Source organism: Somniosus microcephalus, chromosome 2, assembly GCF_052327205.1.
Source record: "Somniosus microcephalus isolate GS21.2 chromosome 2, FLI_Smic_1.0, whole genome shotgun sequence".
Lineage (NCBI taxonomy): Eukaryota > Metazoa > Chordata > Chondrichthyes > Squaliformes > Somniosidae > Somniosus > Somniosus microcephalus.
The window spans coordinates 146674787-146696429 of record NC_140988.1 but is presented as its reverse complement, the minus strand read 5'-3'; the positions used below and the strand labels follow the sequence as shown (position 1 = coordinate 146696429).

Sequence of the window (21643 nt, the reverse complement as noted above, 5' to 3'; positions counted from 1 at the left end):
GGGGTAAAAACAGAAAATGCTGGAAACACTCAACAAGTCAGGCAGCATTTGCGGAAAGATGAAGGTCGGGTTATCGTTTCCGGTCGATGACCTTTCGTCAGGACACAAGATTGGGCCTGATGCGTAACTGTGCTAGCAAGGCTCTGGGCCACTTGCAGCAACTAGAAAATCTTGGCTTCAACATACGCGACAGTCAATTTGAGACTGGTGGAGATATAAAAATACATTGTATCCATCATCCAAAGTTAAGATTACTTACGTTGTCTTGTTTCTTTACTGATACAGATCCACTTGGATGACTGTCGAGAGACAGGGAGGGTTTCAACATATATATTAAACAAATTACTTCTTCCTGGTGTTTGGACTTGTACACATGTTTACCATATGCTCTTTATGACCATAAGGCAAACACTGTGCCAGTTATATAACTGAGCCCCCAAGGGAGATCTTCCTGTCTGGGAGTTAGTGTGGCAACAGTAAAATGTTTCAGTCATCTTTCTGTGCTTTGTAAGATTGAGTGCGATGGATGTAATGGCTTCAGCTGTCACAGTCTTGGTCAATTTGAGTCTTTGGAACCTTCTCTTCTTTTACTTTGAGAACTTTGGGCAAAATTTTAATATTGTAAGTATAGTCCAGAAGGCACCAATTATGTCAAGCTGGAGAAGGGTCCTTTGGCAGTGAATGCAAATCTTGAAATGAGGACTATGTATATCAGGTATTTAAAATAAAAGAGGATAAAATAGGAACTCAATGGTATAAAATAATTCTTGAGTATAGTAGCAGATGTGGTGCTAACTCAGAGGAAAAGCATGACTGAGACATGATACTGATGATGGGAGTAAAAAAGAACATAAGTTGACCACATCATAACATCCTACACAGAACATAAAGAAGCAATGTGGTATTGAGCAAAGACCTCTTGTGATTTACCTTGTTAATTTGCCTGCCTTAACTATGGTAATATGGAAGATATTAAATGAAGGACATTTCATTTTCCACAATTAGAATACGAGTGTGCTTAACTTGAAATTGTATGCAGTGACATGGGGAATTTTAATGCCAAAAAACGGGTGTGTTGGGGTCAGGTGGGAGGTTAAAGTGTTAACAAACTGAATCCTGACCCCAACCCGCCTCCAAACATAAGAACATAAGAAATAGGAGCAGGGATAGGCCACTTGGCCCCTCGAGCCTGCTCCGCCATTCAATAAGATCATGGCTGATCTAGGGCTCAAAGCCACTTCCCAGCCTGCTCCCCATAACCCTTCACTCCCGTATCTTGCAAAAATTTGTCTATCTCCACTTTAAATGTATTTAATGATCCAGCCTCCACAGCTCTCTGGGGCAGAGAATTCCACAAATTTATGACCCTCTGAGAGAAGAAGTTCCTTCTCATCTCAGTTCTAAAAGGGTGACCCTTTATTCTGAGACTGCCCCCGAGTTCTAGATTTCCCCATGAGGGGAAGCATCCTCTCTGCATCTACCCTGTCGAGCCCCCTCAGTATCTTATATGTTTTGATAAGATCACCTCTAATTCTTCTAAATTCCAATGAGTATAGGCCCAGCCTGCTCAACCTTTCCTCATAAGTCAAACCCCCCATTTCTGGAATTAACCTAGTGAATCATCTCTGAACTGCCTCCAATACAAGTATATCCTTCCTTAAATAAGGGGACCAAAACTGTATGCAGTACTCAAGGTGTGGTCTCACCAATACCTTGTACAGTTGTAGCAGGACTTCCCTGCTTTTATGCTCCAACCATCTTGAAATAAAGGCCAACATTCCATTTGCCTTTTTGATTACTTGCTGTACCTGCATTGTTAAGTCTGTGTGTTCTAGTTGTAATTACTAACACAGACTACAAGATTAAAGTTCAACAGGTCTTTACTGGTTGGAGGTCAGGACTACTACTAAATACAATATTACTACACAGTGCTTATATACCGGTGTGGTCACCACCGGTATTACGTATACAGCAGCCAGAGAAAGTAGTACATCTCTTAAGGTGGAACAGGCTTAAGTTCTCTTAAGGTGGAACAGGTTACATACACCACAATCCTCCCTTTTTAGCTTAACAGTCATATCCCCATTTAACATAACATAATAACATATAGAACTTCAGGTATAAACAGTTCAAAGGTTCAGTCTCTCAGGAGGCCTTCTGATTCGGTTTGGATAACGCCTTTCAGTGGTCTCTGATTCCTGTTGCTGAGGTGACTCCTCTAGTTGGTCTCCCATGCATTGGGTGTTATCATCATCAGGTACATTCCCTGCCGAGGTAGATGCTTCAGGTTCATTAACGTCTTCCACAGTTGTCTCTGTCGCAACCATGGGTTCGACCCTTGCTCTCGATTCTACCAGTTGATCCGCATGACGCCTTATCACATTGTTACCAATATCTACTGTGTACATCAAAGGTCCTTGTCTGGCCCGAATTGTTCCGGACTGCCATTTTTCGTTTCCATAGCCCCTTGCCAACACTGGTTGTCCTACGTCGAAACTTCGAGTGGACTTGTTATTAATATGCCGGAACTGTTTGTTTTCCACTTCCCTCCGCACATTTGGTTTTAACAAGTCCAACCTGGACCGCAACCTCCTGTTATAAAACATCATGGCAGGACTTTGGTTAGCCACTGCATGAGCGGCGTTTCGATATGCCATTAGGAAATTGTCCACCTTGTGCTGTAGCGGAATCTGATCATCGTTCATGGCCTTTATTGCCTTTTTGAATGTTTGGACAAATCTCTCGGCCAACCCGTTTGTCGCCGGATGATATGGGGCAGAGGTATAATGTTTCACCCCATTCTTCTTTAAGAAATTTTGGAATTCTTCCGACACGAACTGTGGTCCGTTGTCCGAACAGATCTGTTCTGGCAATCCGTTCCTTGCGAATAATGTTCTTAACACTGCAATTGTCTTTTCTGAAGTAGTGGTATTCATCTTGATCACTTCTGGCCATTTGGAATGTGCGTCCACCGCAATTAGGAACATGGAGTCCATGAATGGACCAGCAAAGTCAATATGTACGCGTTGCCATGGGGCTGAAGGCCATTCCCATGGGTGTAGTGGTGCGATCGGAGGTGCATTTTGCACTTTTTGGCACCCAGCGCAGCTTTTCATCAACTCCTCTATCTGTTGGTCAATACCCGGCCACCATACATAAGCCCTAGCAAGACTTTTCATCTTAATTCCCCCAGATGACCTTCATGCAGTTCTTTTAGAACTCTTTCCCTTAACTTGGGAGGAATAATCACTCTTGTCCCGTACATCAAAGTACCATGGCAGACGGACAGCTGGTCTCGCCTTGCCGAGAATGCCGGTAACAGAGGATCACCACGTGTTGGCCATCCTTTCACTGTCACCTCGTAGACTCTGGACAGTGTCGGGTCGTTCCTGGTTTCTCTTTCAATACTTGCATTGGTGACTGGTAAACACTCGATGATGGTCGAATGAAATAACTCAACAGGGTCAACTTTCGTCGTTTCTTCTTCTTCAGGTAGTGGCAGGCGCGACAGCCCATCAGCATTGCCATGCTGCTTCGTACCTTTGAATTCTATTTGATATTGATGTGCCCCTAGGAAAAGGGACCATCTCTGGAGACGCTGTGCTGTCATCACTGAAACACCCTTCTTAGGGTTAAAAATGGATACCAACGGCTGATGGTCTGTCAGAAGTGTGAATTTTTGGCCCTGCAGGTAATGATTAAACTTCTTCACTCCCCATACAAGGCTCCCCATATCGATCTGCGCATAGTTGCGCTCAGCGGAGGTCAATGATCTGGATGCAAACGCGACTGGCCTTTCCGTGCCATTTGGCAACTTGTGTGACAGTACTGCCCCAATACCATATGGAGAAGCATCACAAGCCAACCGAATAGGCAGTGTCGGGTTGAAGTGAGCCAACACTTCCTCTGAGGTGATCAATTCTTTGCTTTTGCGAAATGCCTTCTTACAGTTTTCGCTCCATTCCCATGGTACCCCCTTCTGTAAAAGAGCGTTTAGCGGGTGAAGTACCGTGGATAGATTTGGTAGAAATTTATGGTAATAGTTAATCAATCCTAGAAACGACCTCAACTGAGAGACATTATCCGGAGCGGGAGCCTTTACAACTGCCTCTATCTTGTCAGGAGACTTATGAAGCCCCTCCCGGTCAATGACTTGACCACAGTACGAGATCCGCTTCTGGAAGAACTCACATTTCTGCCGATTAACTCTAAGTCCATACTCTTTCAGTCTGTTGAGCACCAGTTCCAAGTTTGCGAGGTGTTCTTCATCACCATCACCTGTAATCAGAATATCGTCCAGGTAACATTGTGTGCCTGGAATTCCCTGTAATACCTGCTCCATGGCCCTCTGCCAAATTGCTGGAGACGATGCCACTCCAAAAACCAGCCTATTGTACCGGTACAAACCTCGATGCGTGTTGCTCGTGAGGTATTGGCGTGACTCTTCTTCAACCTCCATCTGCAAGTACGCCTGCGCCAGGTCTATCTTGGTGAAGTGTTTCCCGCCAGATAACGAAGCAAAAATATCCTCAATCCGCGGAAGCGGATACTGCACCGTGTGAAGCACCGGATTAACGGTGATTTTGAAATCTCCACAGATGCAAACCTTCCCTGGTTCTCCTGGCTTGTTGCTCGAAGGACGTTTCATAACGGGAACAATGGGCATAGCCCACTCACTCCAATCTACCTTAGACAGTACACCTGAACGTTCTAGCGCTTCCAGTTCCGCTTCTACAGTAGGTCGTATTGCATAGGGTACCGGTCTGGCTTTAAAAAATTTTGGGTGTGCATGTTCATCAATCTTGATGTTTGCTGTAATTCCTCTCAGTGTTCCCAGTCCCTGCTGGAACACCTGTTTAGCATCATCCAATATTTTGGACAATCGTTTAGGTTTGACATCTGTTTCCCCGGAATCTACCTTTAGTGCCTTCAAGGAGTGCCAGTCCATATTCATTTTCCTAATCCACTCCCGTCCCAGTAGTGGTGGACCTCCTTCAGGTAGCACATATAAGTCCATTACTTGGCTTTCTTCGCCCTTGTGGACCACTTTTACCTCTATCTTTCCGATGGGGTACACTCTTTGCCCCGTGTATGTTTTCAATATAATCTCCATATCCCGTAGGGGAATATGTTGGAATAACCTTTTGTAATCTTTCTTATTCATGACCGTCAATGCCGATCCAGTGTCCAATTCCATCTTTACTTGGGCTCCTGCTATCTGAAGGGTGACCCAAATTGTCTGGAGATCTGCATCCTTACCAACTGTGGTAAACCACTGTTTGTATTCCACTGTGTACATGCCTGGACATGCCTCGGCTGACTCCTCCCACAAGTCCTAGTATAAAGGTGGCTGCTCCCCAGCCCTTTGTATTTCTGGACCGGTCGACCACTCGAGGCAGACCTTCATTCTTTTGTTAATAAAAGCCTTTAGTTACTCTCTTAACTCTCAGTCTTTTATGAGTAATTGATAGCGCATCAATTTTATTAACAAAATTTTTATAATGGAGAAGATCCTCACACCAGCATGCCTGGACTTAGATCATCGGGAGGCGGACTCATCCACCAAGTTTACTCACTGGCTTAAGTGTTTCGAAAAATTCCTGACCGCCTCCGCAGCAATCAAATCGGACGAGGACAAACTGGATGTCCTGACCTCCAAAGTGAACCACCGAGTGTACTCGGTCATCCAAGACGCGACCTCGTACGCGGACGCTATCAAGCTCCTCAAGGACCAGTACACGCGCCCAGTGAACGAAGTGTACGCCAGGCACCTTCTGGGGAGTCGTAAACAACAACCTGGGGAATCGACCATGGAATACCTTCAGGCACTGTCTGTGCTTGGCCGGGCCTGTGGTTGTAAGGATGTAAAGGCCGCCGTGTACACAGAGGAACTTATCCGGGACGCTTTTGTAGCGGGCCACAGATCCAATTACACCCGACAGCGACTGTTGGAGCAGAGTGACCTCGACCTCAACAAGGCCTCTGAACTCGCTCTATCATTGGATGCAGCCTACCGGGGCATGGATGCCTACTCCTCTGCACCGTGGACGCCGCGGGGAATGACAGCCTGGGACACGGTAGGACCGCCTCATAGCGCCGTGCCACCCCAGCCACACCCCAGCAACGGCCCAACTACCGCAGCAGTGTCCCAAGGCCAGACAGCAGTGCCCCAAGGCCAGAAATGCTACTTCTGTGGCCAGGCAAAACACCCCAGGGCGCGCTGCCCGGCGAAAACGCGATCTGCTCGGGCTGCGGGAAGAAGGGACACTACGCTAACGTCTGCAGGGCCAAAGCCACCCCGAACCCCAGCAGCGCCGCGTGTGGGCCATGCGGGCCGCCATCTTGGGCCTCCCCGGCCATGTGCGAACCACCGGTACAGCAGCCATTTTGGACGCCTCCAGCCACATGGGGATCATGGACGCCGCCATCTTGGACAACAGCCGGAACGCAGCAGGCCCCCAACACCGCCTCATCTGATACCCGCAGCGACACACCGACCCCTACGCTGGCATCCGTTACACTGGACCAAGCGAGACCGCACCAGCTGGCCAGTTCCACAATGGACATTAAGGTAAATGGCCACGATACAATCTGCCTTTTTGACTCTGGGAGCACGGAGAGCTTCATCCACCCCGACACGGTGTGGCGTTGCTCTCTCCCAGTCCTGCCTGCGCACCAGCGGATTTCTATGGCCTCCGAGTCCCAGTCGGCGGACATCGGCGGCTACTGCGTAGTGACACTCGTAGTAGACGGGACCGTGTACGATCATTTTAAACTTCTGGTCCTGCCCGACCTCTGCGCTGCCGTCCTGCTGGGGTTAGATTTTCAGTGCCATCTTAAAAGTGTTACGATGGCGTACGGTGGACCCCTACCCCCACTCACAGTCCGCAGCCAGCAGCTCCCAAATTGCCCGCCGCGCACCAGGTGCAACCTCTCCACACTCAGAGTCACCCCCCCCCCCACTGTTTGCTAACCTCACCCCCGACTGTAAGCCCATCGCCACAAAGAGCAGGCGATACAGTGCCGGGGACAGGGTTTTCATTAAAACCGAAGTGGAGCGGCTCCTGAAGGAAGGGATTATTGAGGGCAGCACCAGCCCCTGGCGAGCCCAGGTTGTGGTCGTTAAGACCGGCGAGAAGCAGCGCCTGGTCATCGACTACAGCCAGACAATAAATCGCTACACCCTGCTGGACGCCTACCCACCCCCCCGCATAGCTGATATGGTCAACCAGATCGCGCAGTACCGCGTCTTCTCGACCATTGACCTGAAATCAGCGTACCACCAGCTCCCTATCTGCCCTGAGGACCGCCAGTATACTGCCTTTGAGGCAAACGGCCGCCTCTACCACTTCCTTAGGGTTCCCTTTGGCGTCACCAACGGGGTCTCCGTCTTCCAAAGGGAGATGGACCGGATGGTAGATCAAAATGCGTTGCAGGCCACTTTCCCATATCTGGACAATGTGACCATCTGCGGCCGTGACTTGCAGGACCATGACGCAAACCTCGAAAAATTCCTCCGCACCGCCCAACTCCTGAACCTGACATATAACAAGGAGAAGTGCATATTCCGCACAAACCGCCTCGCCATCCTTGGCTGTGTTGTGGAACACGGAGTCATCGGCCCCGACCCCGACCGGATGTGTCCCCTTATGGAACTCCCACTGCCCCACTGCCTGAAGGCCCTGAAGAGGTGCCTAGGGTTTTTCTCCTATTATGCCCAGTGGGTCCCCTACTATGCGGACAAGGCCCATCCGCTGATCAAGTCCACCTCTTTTCCCTTGATGGCAGAGGCCCGCTTAGCCTTCCACCGTATCAAGGAAGACATTGCCAAAGCCACCATGCACGCAGTGGACGAATCCATCCCCTTCCAGGTGGAAAGCGACGCGTCCGACTTTGCCCTGGCCGCTACCCCCAATCAGGCGGGGAGACCCGTGGCCTTCTTTTCACGAACCCTCCAAGGCCCGGAGACCAGACACTCCGCTGTTGAGAAGGAGGCCCAGGCGATTGTGGAGGCTGTGCGTCATTGGAGGCACTACCTGGCCGGAAAATGATTTACCCTGCTCACTGACCAACGTTCAGTTGCTTTCATGTTTAACAACAAGCAGAGGGGCAAAATCAAAAATGACAAGATCTTGAGGTGGAGAATCGAACTTTCCACCTACAATTACGAGATCTTGTACCGGCCCGGGAAGCTCAATGAACCCCCGGATGCGCTATCGCGTGGCACCTGCGCCAGCGCGCAGATCGATAGACTGCGGGCCCTCCACAATGACCTCTGCCACCCGGGGGTCACCAGGTTCTTCCACTTCATCAAGGCCCGCAACCTGCCTTACTCTATTGAGGAGGTCAGGACCATGACCAGGAACTGCCAAGTCTGCGCTGAGTGCAAACCGCACTTTTATAGACCAGACAGGGCCCACCTGATAAAAGCCACTCGCCCCTTCGCGTTGATTTTAAAGGGCCTCTCCCCTCCTCCGACCGCAATGTGTACTTCCTCAATATTATTGATGAGTACTCCCATTTCCCGTTCGCCATCCCCTGCCCGGACATGACCAGTGCCACGGTCATTAAATGTCTGAACGACCTCTTCACCCTGTTCGGTTTCCCCAGCTATATCCATAGCGACCGGGGCTCATCGTTTATGAGCGACGAACTCCGTCAGTACCTGCTAACTAGGGGTATTGCCACAAGCAGGACCACCAGTTACAACCCCCGGGGGAACGGACAGGTGGAAAGAGAAAATGCGACAGTTTGGAAGGCCGCCCTGCTAGCCTTAAAGTCTAGGGGCCTTCCAACCTCCCGCTGGCAGGATGTGCTCCCCGATGCGCTCCACTCTATTCGGTCACTGCTCTGCACTGCCACTAACGCCACCCCTCATGAGAAAATGTTTGTCTTCCCAAGGAAGTCCACGTCGGGGACATCGCTACCGCCATGGCTGACGTCCCCAGGGCCGGTCCTACTGAGAAGGCACGTGAGGACCCATAAAACGGACCCCCTGGTCGAGAGAGTCGACCTCCTCCACGCCAACCCCCAGTATGCTTACATTGCATACCCGGACGGGCGGGAGGACACAGTCTCCATAAGAGACCTTGCACCCTCGGGGGCCGCAGTAACCCACTACTCACTACCACCCCCCCCCACGATCCGATATCCAGCCCCAGCAGACGGCAGGCCTGGGCCCCGCGACCCGCTCGACATCTACGAGGACGACACGCCTGTGCCACAGCCCACGCAGGACTCGACGCCGGAAGCTCCACTACCCCTGCCATCGCCACGCCGATCACAGCGGCAGACAAGACCTCCGGAGAGACTCCAATACACTAACTTTTAATACACTTCACCCCGCCGGACTCAATTTTAAACAAGGGGTGAATGTGGTAAACCACTGTTTGTATTCCACTGTGTACATGCCTGGACATGCCTCGGCTGACTCCTCCCACAAGTCCTAGTATAAAGGTGACTGCTCCCCAGCCCTTTGTATTTCTGGACCGGTCGACCACTCGAGGCAGACCTTCATTCTTTTGTTAATAAACGCCTTTAGTTACTCTCTTAACTCTCAGTCTTTTATGAGTAATTGATAGCGCATCACCAACGTTGTGTACTCTTAAGCTACCCAGTTCATTACTGCTAGCGTCTGAATCTGACTTCTGTTCGGTCGAACTGTTCTTTGTCACCTTGTGTACCTTTATGTATTTTCCTTGCAGTGACTTTTTGTTGCTGGTCTTCTTTCCTGACCAGCATACTTTAGCTATGTGGCCAAGCCTGCCACACGTTCTGCATTCTTGGTTTTTAAACCAACACTGGTTCTGATCGTGCGTTGTCTTTCCACAACGATAACATTTTACAGTACTCAAACCCAATTTATTTGTACTGAGTTCCGGTGACCGTAGCTGCATTACTGCCGTGCCTCTTGCTGCGGCTTCGTGTGCTGCTGCCATAGTGACCGCTTTCTCAAGCGTCAGCTCATTCTCCTCGAGCAGTCGCTTTTGTGTATCTTCTTTTAATAAACCACACACAAATTTATCTCGTAGCGCCTCTGTCAGTCTCGTTCCAAACTGACAGTACTTTGCTAGCTTACGCAATTCCATTAAATATTCAGCATTGCTTTCATCCTTCAGCTGCCTTCTGCTGTAAAATTTAAATCGTTCCGCTAGCATCAGCGGCGTGGGGTTTAGATGATTTTTCAGGACAGTAACAATCTCCTCGAACGTCTTATCCGCCGGTTCATCTGGTGATAAAAGGTGTTTCAATTGCCCGTATGTCTTCGCACCCATTAAGTTTAATAATGTTAGTGCTTTCTCTTCATCTGGGATTTTATTTGCTTTACAATAATTTTGTATGCGTTCTACATACATGGCCCAATCTTCGATGTCGCTATCAAAGGTATTAATGTTCCCATGTTTAGGCATCGTTGCAATTTAATTAATTTTTATTTTTATCCAAGATGGCGGCTTCCCGCTCTTGTCTTCATCCTCTGCCTACAAAATGGCGGTTTTCCCGTGCTTGGTGGTCTTCACCCGTCCCCCGACGCTGTCTCCGCTTCACCGCGGCACTCGCGCCTTTAGTTGCCCCAGACGCTGCGCCTTTTTAGCCCGAATGCGGCCCAGCCCTTATCACCAGCCGTGATCGATGTCCCCGCGCTGCGCCTTTCGGCCCGAATGCGGCCCGGCCCTTATCTCTGGTCGCAATCGATCTCACCGCCCTTATTCCTCCGTCTTCCCGCCCCGTCTGTACAGCCAACGCGGCCGACTTTCTGGTCGCGTCGCTGCCCGGCTTACCCACCACCGAGGTAGAAAGAAGATAGCTGACAGCCGCTGATGGAGGCTTCGAGTTCAGGATGTCTTCTGCACTCTGGTTTCTCGATGTCTGCCGCGCGACGTGTCTTCCAGCAGGGTGATGAGGGTGGAAGCCTCTCTTCGACGTCCGTTCTGTGGACGAAGCTGCCGTGGATATAAACTGCCGCAGGGTAAGAATCGGACTCGTCGCCACTGTTAAGTCTGTGTGTTCTAGTTGTAATTACTAACACAAACTACAAGATTAAAGTTCAACAGGTCTTTACTGGTTGGAGGTCAGGACTACTACTAAATACAATATTACTACACAGTGCTTATATACCGGTGGTCACCACCGGTATTACGTATACAGCAGCCAGAGAAAGTAGTACATCTCTTAAGGTGGAACAGGCTTAAATTCTCTTAAGGTGGAACAGGTTACATACACCACATGCATGCTAGCTTTTTGTGTTTCATGCACAAGGACCCCCAGGTCCCTCAGAACAGTAGCATTTTGTAATCTCTCTCCATTTAAATAATAGTTTGCTTTTTTATTTTTCCTGCCAAAGTGGATAACCTTGCACTTTCCCACATTATACTCCATCTGCCAAATGCTTGCCCACTCACCTAGCCTGTCTATATCCCTTTGCAGATTCTTTGAGTCCTCTGCGCAACTTGCTTTCCCACCCATCTTTGTATCCTCTGCAAACTTGACTACATTACACTCGATCCCGTCATCCAAGTCATTAATATAGATTGTAAATAGTTGGAGCCCCAGCACCGATCCTTGTGGCACCCCACTAGTTACTGTTTGCCAACCAGAAAATGACCCATTTATCCCAACTCTCTGCTTTCTATTAGTTAGCCAATTCTCTATCCATGCTAGTATATTACCCCCAACTCCGTGAGCTCTTGTCTTATGCAGTAACCTTTTATGTGGCACCTTATCGAATGCCTTCTGGAAATCCAAATACACCACATCCACTGGCTCACCCTTGTCCACCCTGCTTGTTACATCCTCAAAGAATTCCAGCAAATTTGTTAAACATAATTTCCCTTTCCTAAAACCATGCTCACTCTGTTTGACTGCAGTATGTTCTTCTAAATGCCCTGCTATTGCTTCCTTAATGAAAGACTCCAGCATTTTCCCAATGACAGATGTTAGGCTAACTAGCCCATAGTTTCCTGCTTTCTGTCTCCCTCCTTTCTTAAATAGGGGTATTACATTAGCAGTTTTACAATCCGCTGGGACCTCTCCAGAGTCCAGGCAATTTTGGTATATTACAACCAATGCATCCACTATCTCTGCAGCCACTTTTTTTAAGACCTTGGGATGCAGGCCATCTGGTCCAGGGGACTTGTCGTCTTTTAGTCCCATTATTTTACCGAGTACTATTTCCTTAGTGATCGTGATTGTCTTTAGTTCCCCACTCCCTGTGGCCCCTTGATTATCCATTATTGGGATGTTGTTAGTGTCTTCTACAGTGAAGACAGATGCAAAATATTTGTTCAGAGTCTCTGCCATTTCCCCATTCCCCATTATTAATTCCCCAGTCTCATCCTCTAAAGGACCAATGTTTACTTTAGCTACCCTCTTCCTTTTTATATACCTGTAGAAGCTCTTACTATCTGTTTTAATGTTTCTTGCCAGCTTACTCTCATAATTCATCTTCACTCTATTATTTTTTTAGTCCAAACAGCCCACTTCCAGTTTTAACGGAGGTGGGATGGGGAACTGGCAGCCAACCTGCGCCCAGGAGGCGGATTCATCCATTTAAATATTATAATGAGGTTGGCGTGCCTCCGATTTAACTACCATTACAAATTTAACTGTGTATAGTCAGGTTTCGCAGGCCTCGGGGAACCCGCCAGCAAAAGTAAGACAAGGACTGCTGGATCCTGGACTTACCTCCTGAATCTAGCATCCTTGCCTCACCCAACCCCCTCAATCAGGGACCCCCACCAAGGCCTCCAATCCCCCCCGAGCCTCCGCTCCCCCGACGATGCTTCCGATTCCTCCCCCAATACCTAAGATCCCCCCTACAAAGCCTCTGATCTCCCCCCCAACCCCGAGGCCTCTGATCACCCCCACAAGGCCTCCAATCGCTTTCCCAGTCTTCCCCCTCCCTCCCCGATCCTTTCTCCCCTCCACCCCAACCCCAATGCTCCAGCCCCAATGCTTCGGCCCTGATCCTTCCCCCCACCTCCGATCCTTACCTCATTACATGCTCCGGCCCCTATCTTTCCACTACCCGATGCTCTGGCCCTGATCTTTCCACCACCCGATGCTCCAGCCCCGATCTTTCCACCACCCGATGCGCCGGCCCTGATCTTTCCAGCACCCGATGCTCCGACCCTGATCATTCCACCTGCCAATGCTCCGGCCCCGATCTTTCCACCCCCTGATGCTCCGGCCTTGATCCTTCCAACCCCCACAATGTTCCAGCCCTGATCCTTCCCCCCGCCCCCGCCCGATCCTCCACTGGCCCCCGACCACCCACCAGCCCCCACCTGATCCCTCCCTCCCTCCTCACTGCGGCCTAGTGCTGCAGGCCTACCCGCCCGCAGCCAGCCAGCCTCTCCACCTGGCTGGCTGCGGGTGGGAAAAAGAGGTTTGAAATGCAAATCAGTCCCTGCCGTTAAATTCGGCAGGGCCTGCAGGAAACCCATTCTCCTGGGTTTCCCGACAGTTTTCTAGCACCCCCGTTCCCAACCTGCCTCCATATTAAAATTCCGGTCATACTTTCTGGCATGCTCTCCTCTTCCTCTACTGTAAATATTGACACAAAGTAATTATTCAACTTTTTCCATGTTAACAAATGTTTGAATAAAATATCTGCCTAGGGTCCATTCCAACAACAACTTGCATTTATACTTGCCTTTAACATAGAAAAAAGTCAATGGTACTTAAATGATTGAAGGCAAATTATTGACCTGCTAAGGAAATTGGCTGAGCGGCAAGAGACAGAGTAGGGGTAATGGATAGGTACTCTAATTTGCAGGATGTAACTAGTGGGGCTTGATTTTCCCGGGTCCCACCCGCACGGTGCGGGGGGACCCGGGAGATGATGGGAAACCCAGAAGGTCAGGTTTCCTGGCATGCTGTGGAGTTTCAAGGGCCCAGGATGGTGGGTGGTTCAAGCCCAGGGGGGCCTGGGAGGGCGGGCATCCGATTCCCCCAGGTGGGGGTGGTCCAAGTCTTGGGGGGTCCGATCGGAGTCATGATCTCCGGGGGTGGGGGTGGGGGGGTAGGAGGGGACCGATTGCTGATCCCAGGGCTGAATTGCATTCTCGGTGAGGGGGGGGGGTGTTCCAGGCCCAGGGTGGGATCTGATCCCGGGGGGGTGGGGGGGGTGCGGGGGGTGGGGGAGAGTCCAAAGATCGACCCCTTGGAAGGCCAGGCTAATGGTGGGGGAGCTTGGGGGGCCAGGAGAAAGCAGTCCTGCTCCTCCCGGCCCACAAGGATTGCTCCCTGCCACCTTGCAGCCACCAAGAATCCCAAGCTCGGTTGCCTGCAGTTGAACCTGCAAAACAAGTTAAAGTAGAGGCTTCAGGTCTCAAAAAAATATATAAATTGCCAACCCACCTCTTGGTAGCAGGTTTGCAGCCTGCACCGCCCCCCCTCCCCCGTCCCTCCTGATGGTTGGGGATGGCATTAAACGGGAAATTAGAGACGCGTGCAATAAGGGCACAGCAGTTATCACAGGTGACTTTAATCTACATATAGATTGGGCTAACCAAATTAGTAACAATACTGTGGAGGGGGAATTCCTTGAGTCTATACGGGATCGTTTCCTGGACCAATATGTCGAGGAACCAACTAGAGATCAGGCCGTCTTAGACTGGGTATTATGTAATGAGAAAGGATCAATTAGCAATCTTGTTGTGCGAGGCCCCTTGGGGCGGAGCGATCATAATATGATAGAATTCTTCATTAAGATGGAGAGTGAAGTATTTGACTCAGAGACTAGGGTCCTGAATTTAAATAAAGGAAACTATGATGGTATGAGGCAGGAGGTGGCTCGGATGAATTGGGGAACGTTACTTAAAGGGTTGACGGTGGATAGGCAATGGCAAACATTTAAATTTGTTCATCCCTGTTTGGCATAAAAATAAAACAAAAAAGGTGACTCAACCGTGGTCAACAAGGGAAATTAGGGATAGCATAAGATCCAAGGAGAGGACATATAAATTGGCCAGAAAAAGCAGCAAACCTGAGGATTGGCAGCAAGTTAGGATTCAGCAAAGGAGGACAAAGGGATTAATTAAGAGGGGGAAAATAGAGTATGAGAGTAAGCTTGCACGGAACATAAAAACTGACTGTAAAAGCTTCTATAGATATGTGAAGAGAAAAAGACTGGTGAAGTCAAGCATAGGTCCGTTGCAGTCAGAATCAGGGGAATTTATAATGGGGAACAAAGAAATGGCTGACCAATTAAATACATACTTTGTTTCTGTCTTCACAAAGGAGGAAACAAATAACCTCCCAGAGATGTCGGGGAACATAGGGTTTAATGAGAGGAAGGAACTGAATGAAATCAGTATTTGTAGGGAAATGGTGTTAGGGAAATTGATGGGATTGAAGGCCGATAAATCCCCAGGGCCTGATAATCTACATCCTAGGGTACTTACGGAAGTGGCCCTAGAAATAGTAGATGTATTGCTGGTCATCTTCCAAAATTCGATAGACTCTGGAACAGTTCCCATGGATTGGAGGGTAGCTAATGTAACCCCACGATTCAAAAAAGGTGGTAGAGAGAAAACGGGGAATTATAGACCGGTAAGCCTGACATCGGTAGTGGGGAAAATGCTAGAGTCCATTATAAAAGAATTAATAGCAGAATTCTTGGAAAACAGTGACAGGATTGGACAAAGTCAACATGGATTTACAAAAGGTAAATCGTGCTTGACTACTGGATATTTTTGAGGATGTAACTGGTAGAATAGATAAGGGAGAACCGGTGGATGTGGTGTATTTGGACTTTCAGAAGGCTTTCGATAAGGTCCCACATAAGAGATTAGCATGTAAAGTTAAAGCACATGGGATTGGGGGTAAGGTACTGACTTGGATAGAGAACTGGTTGGCAGACAGGAAGCAAAGAGTTGGAATAAACGGGTCTTTTTCCAAGTGGCAGGCAGTGACTAGTGGGGTACCGCAGGGATCGGTCCTTGGACCCCAGCTATTCACAATATATATTAATGATCTAGACAAGGGAACTAGATGTAATATCTCCAAGTTTGCATATGTCACAAAGCTGGGTGGGCGTGTGTGCTGTGAGGAGGATGCCAAGAAACTCCAGTATGATTTGGACAGGTTGGGTGATTGGGCAGATGCTTGGCAGATGCAGTATAATGTGGATAAATACGAGGTTATCCACTTTGGTGGCAAAAACAGGAAGGCAGATTATTATCTGAACGGCAGTAGATTGGGAGAAGGGGAAGTGCAATGAGACCTGGGTGTCCTTGTGCACCAGTCGCTGAAGTTAAGCATGCTGGTGCAGCAGGCGGTTAAGAAGGCAAATGGCATGTTCGCCTTCATAGCGAGAGGATTCGAGTACAGGAGCAAGGATGTCTTGCTGCAGTTGTACAAGGCCTTGGTGAGACCACACCTTGAGTATTGAGTGCAGTTTTGGTCGCCTTATCTGAGGAAGGATGTTCTTGCCATGGAGGGAGTGCAGCGAAGATTCACCAGACTGATACCTGGGATGGCAGGGATGACGTATGAGGAGAGATTGGGTTTATACTCGCTGGAGTTTAGAAGAATGAGAGGGGATCTCATTGAAACTTATCAAATTCTAACAGGGCTAGACAGACTAGATGCAGGAAGGATGTTCCCAATGGTGGCGGAGTCCAGAACCAGGGGTCACAGTCTAAAGATAAGGGGTAAGCCATTTAGGACAGAGATGAGGAGGAATTTCTTCACCCAAAGAGTGGTGAACCTGTGGAATTCTCTACCACAAAAGGCCAATTAATTAAATATATTCAAGAAGGAGTTAGATATATTTCTTAAGGCTAAAGGAATCAAGGGATATGGGGAGAAAGCAGGGACAGGGTACTGAATTTGGATGATCAGCCGTGATCTCATTAAATGGCGGAGCAGGCTCGAGGGGCCGAATGGCCTACTCCTGCTCCTATCTTCTATGTTTCTATGTTTCTGAGTTAAAGGTGAAATTTGCCGGGTTAGAGGCGGTTTGGGGTTCACATTTTTTCAATTTTCACTTCCCCCCACGACTCCAACACACCTGTCCTTACCTCTGAAAAGTCCAGCCGTGGTGTCCCACAGGGATCTGTGTTGGGGCCTCAACTATTCACTGTATTTATTAACGACTTAGATGATGGGATAGAAAGCCACATATCTAAATTCCAGCATATCCATATAGATTTATAAAAGAAGCTCTCCATAATGTGAACAATTTTACAATTTTACTGCTGTTGCTTTTGTCCAAAAAAGTAAAATGGTGCTATCTTTGCAACGTGACTAATATATTTTGCATATTGCATATATAACTCTCTTCACTGCAATACAATGACAGACCCGCTTGAAATACCTCATACGTAGGCAACAGAACAGTTATCAATCTTTTAACTATTTCAAAACCAAGTCAAATCATTAAGGCATATTACTGCTGCGGATTAAATTTATGCAGTTCAGTGTCTACTGTGATACTTTTGGTCCAAAGGCTGCAACAGTCAGACAACAACATCCAGATGATTCATGTGCAGAAAGTGTCAATCTGAAATAGTTTGTTCTGCATTTATTTAAAGAATGTCTGAAATGCTAAAGTAAAAACAGTAAGAGAGATTAGATTAAGTATATCCTTTTTCATCTCTCCTGAACATCAGCCAGTACATACTGTAAATGTTGCTGCATAAATTCTCGCAGCTGTTCATTGGTGGGGGGGGGGACGGGTGGAGTAGAGGAAATCATTATAAAAGGCACTTCCAGCCACTTGACTTCAATGCTGAAATAGATGAAACAAGTGGTGTGGATCTCAGACCATTTGCACGCCAGTATGAACTTGCCAGGCTTTTAAAATCTAAATGAGTGTCTGTGTATAAAGTGAATTGACAACGTTCCAGCCTGTTCTCTTGAGTCCTACTGTTTACAATTCCAGTAGCTAGAATTTACATAATTGTAATTTCACATCAAGAATAATTTTAGATGACTTCCCGGCCTGATGTGTCTAGCAGCTGTTATTCCAGATGAAGGCAGTGATAATTATTTCAAACATTTACACAGAAAAAATGCAAACCAAATTTAATCCTACTATTTGCGGAATTTCACATGGTTCCGGAAGAGCAGTAAAATTATATTTTTTGATCTTTGATTTTATTTCTTTAAACCTTTAGAAGTTGTACAAGTTATCTTGGCACAGAATAGAGCTGTGTTGGTCATACACTTGGTCAGAATGAGCTGTTTAAAAGAATTAAATTGAATGGGCCCAATTTACTATTACTTACGTTGTAATCTTGTGAGCAATTTTAGCGTTTTGTTCCCCATGGGTCGACTTTTGTTTCTGGCGTATATCAGCTCGGTAGTGGGTCAGTTGATGACATCAGTGGGATCGATTCTCATTATCAGGCCTCATTTAAATACAGAAGAAAAACTGCCAGCGCGAATCGTGCTGCTGATAAACAGCTTTCCATTTTGGAGGATGTGAAATCTGGCAGGGCAGAGACTGAAGTGAGTTTTTAGCAGCATCTTAAAGGGGAATGTTGAAAAAAATCAGAGGGTTCCATGGGGCAGCAGTTTGAAGTGGCAGGGAAAAGTAAAGAGCAGATCAAGCAGCAAGGTGCTGAACTTAAGGACACCTTTAAGGCTTAAAAGTCCCAATAACAATGAAGAGAAAGTAATTGCCAGACCTGCTTCCAGCTTTACCTGATCAGCTTATTTTTATCCAATAACATGATCCTCTACCATAGGACTCAATTTTTAAAATCTCCACCATGAGTGCACAGTGGCTGCAGTATGTACTATCTATTGCAGCAACTCATTAAGCTTACTTTGGCAGCACCTACCAGCCTTACAATCTTTACATCAAGAAGGACAAGAGCAGCATTATCATGAGAACACCATCGCCTCCTGGTTTCCCTCCAAGTCATACATTATTCTGACTTGTACATATATCGCTGCTTCTTCATTGTTACTGGATCAAAATCCTGGAATTCACGCTTTTTCCAAATATGTGTTTGGAAACATGGGGCCCCTTTTCATTTCCATGTCACCTCATTTTTCAACATGTTTGGGGCAGTATGGGACAAAAATTGTAAAATGAAAAGCACCGATTTATCATCAGAGGTTCACCTGTTGTGATTTTTGGGCAGTCCTCGATTTAGGCAGTCAGTGTGCCTGCCGAAAACCAGCGAGGGCCTAATTAATATATTAAAATGAGGGCCCTATGACGTTGCAGCGCTACTTAAAGGGGTCATAAGCTGCAGTACTTTTTCTTCATTGTTATTGGGACTTTTAAGCCTTAAAGGTGCCCTTAACGCTCACTTCAATCTTTGCCCTGCCAGATTTCCCACCCTCCAAATTGTCAGAGGTGCCAATTAAAAAGACTGCTATGACCTGGCTGGTATTGATCTTCTTGAGTGTTGTTGTGACTGCACCCTTCTGAGTGAGTAGTGAGTATTCCATCATACTCCTGACTTGAGCCTTGTAGCTGGTGGAGAGGCATTGAGATGAGTCACTCATCCCAGAGTACCCAGCCACTGCACTGCTCTTGTAGCTACAGTGTTCACATGGCTGGTCCAATTAAGTGACTGGTCAATGCTGAGCACAAAATATTAATGGTGGAGGACCTAGCAATGGTGGTGCTGTTGATGGTCAGTGCGAGATGGTGGAGCCTTTAGCTATTTTGAGGTGGTCATTGTTTGAAATTTAACTGGTGCAATGTTGCCTGCCATTTGCCAGTCCAAGCCTGGATGTTATCCAGGTTCTGCTGAACGCTGGCATAGGCTAGTTTATTATCTACTGCACAATGTTTAGGGGCTACGATGCTTGGCCTCCGATAACCATAAGCATCTTCCTGTGTGTCAGGTAGGGCTCCAGCCACTGGGAAGTTTTCCCACTGTTCCACCCTCCCTCCCACCCATTCACCTCAGTTTTACTAGGGCTCCTTTGTGCCATACTCAATCGAAAGCAGGCTTGATGTTGAGGGTAACTATTCTCACTTCTTGCATTTAGTTCTTGTATTCAAGTCTTAAAATAGAAATCCTGATAAAGGAAGTTTCCCATAACAACAAAGAAAAAATCATCACTAGTTATGTGCTGTGACATTTGGATTAACGTTGCAATAAATATGAGTAGCATGTCTAATATTAACAGGAAATCAAAGGGATTAACTTTAACTTTTACTGAAATCAATGGAAAAGAAAAGCAATTTTTCACCCAGTGATAAATGTTAAAAGTACCACAAAGAAAGTACAGAAAGGATGGAACAATAGCAGTAATTCCATGACCCCACATTTACGGTGCGAAGTAGCGTTCACGGGAATAACAGGTTGGAAAAATGAGGTTATAATGTTGTAGGTTTATCTTCAATCCACACTCCCTGTAAGGAGTGCATCCCACTGGGCCCACAGGGATCGTATAATAATCCCTTATATTCAATGACACTGGAGAAATTAGCCAAAATAAGAATAACCAATAAATCAATAGGAAGCAGAAAAAATTACATAGTCCACTAAGAGGGAAAAACAGTTCTGCACATTCCTGTCCTCATTGGTAGTTTCTGCTGCTGCTTTCTCCCTACAGCTGCAACAGTACGACAATGCACCACTTTGGTGTCAAAAACAGGAAGGCAGATTTTTATCTGAATGGCAATAGATTGGGAGAAGGGGAAGTGCAACGAGACCTGGGTGTCCTTGTGCACCAGTCACTGAAGGTAAGCATGCAGGTGCAGCAGGCGGTTAAGAAGGCAAATGGTATGTTGGCCCTCATAGCGAGAGGATTCGAGTACAGGAACAAGGATGTCTTGCTGCAGTTGTACAGGGCCTCGGTGAGACCACACCTTGAGTATTATGTGCAGTTTTGGTCGCCTTATCTGAGGAAGGATGTTCTTGCCATGGAGGGAGTGCAGCGAAGATTCACCAGGCTGATGCCTGGGATGGCAGGAATGACGTATGAGGAGAGATTGGGTCGATTGGGCTTATACTCGCTGGAGTTTAGAAGAATGAGAGGGGATCTCATTGAAACTTATAAAATTCTAACAGGACTAGACAGACTAGATGCAGGAAGGATGTTCCTGATGGCCGGGGAGTTCAGAACCAGTGGTCACAGTCTAAGGATAAGGGGTCGGCCATTTAGGACAGAGATGAGGAGGAATTTCTTCACCCAGAGAGTGGTGAACCTGTGGAATTCTCTATCACAGAAGGCAGTAGAGGCCAATTCATTAAATATATTCAAGAAGAAGTTAGATATATTTCTTAAGGCTAAAGGGATCAATGGATATGGAGAGAAAGCAGGGACAGGGTACTGAATTTGGATGATCAGCCATGATCTCATTGAATGGCGGAGCAGGCTCGAGGGGCCAAATGGCCTACTCCTGCTCTTATCTTCTATGTTTCTATGTTTCTATGCATTACCTAATGTGATTTCACAAACATCTGAGCTTTTTGGAGTAAGAAGAGGAAGACCAATGATGGATGGTAAGTATTGTGTGCCCACCTGCTGCAACATTCACACCCAAATCTACAGACAGAGGTGCGCAAACTTCATCTTGTCAGAGGACTGGTGGCTCCAAATCATCAAACCATGACAGCAGATCCGATGTAGCAAATATAACTTGTGAAGACCTCACTGACCTTAATGCTGGATGGTTCTTTGCAAGCACCTCAATTACAATATGCCATGCTTTATGTGAGACTGC

At 47.5% G+C, this 21643-nt stretch overlaps 1 protein-coding gene across 1 annotated transcript in view; it reads right to left on the bottom strand.

The window, feature by feature from the left end:
* cfap299 (cilia and flagella associated protein 299) overlaps positions 1-21643 on the bottom strand; it is a 1221566-nt gene that overhangs the window by 577555 nt on the left and 622368 nt on the right. The window lies entirely within an intron of this gene.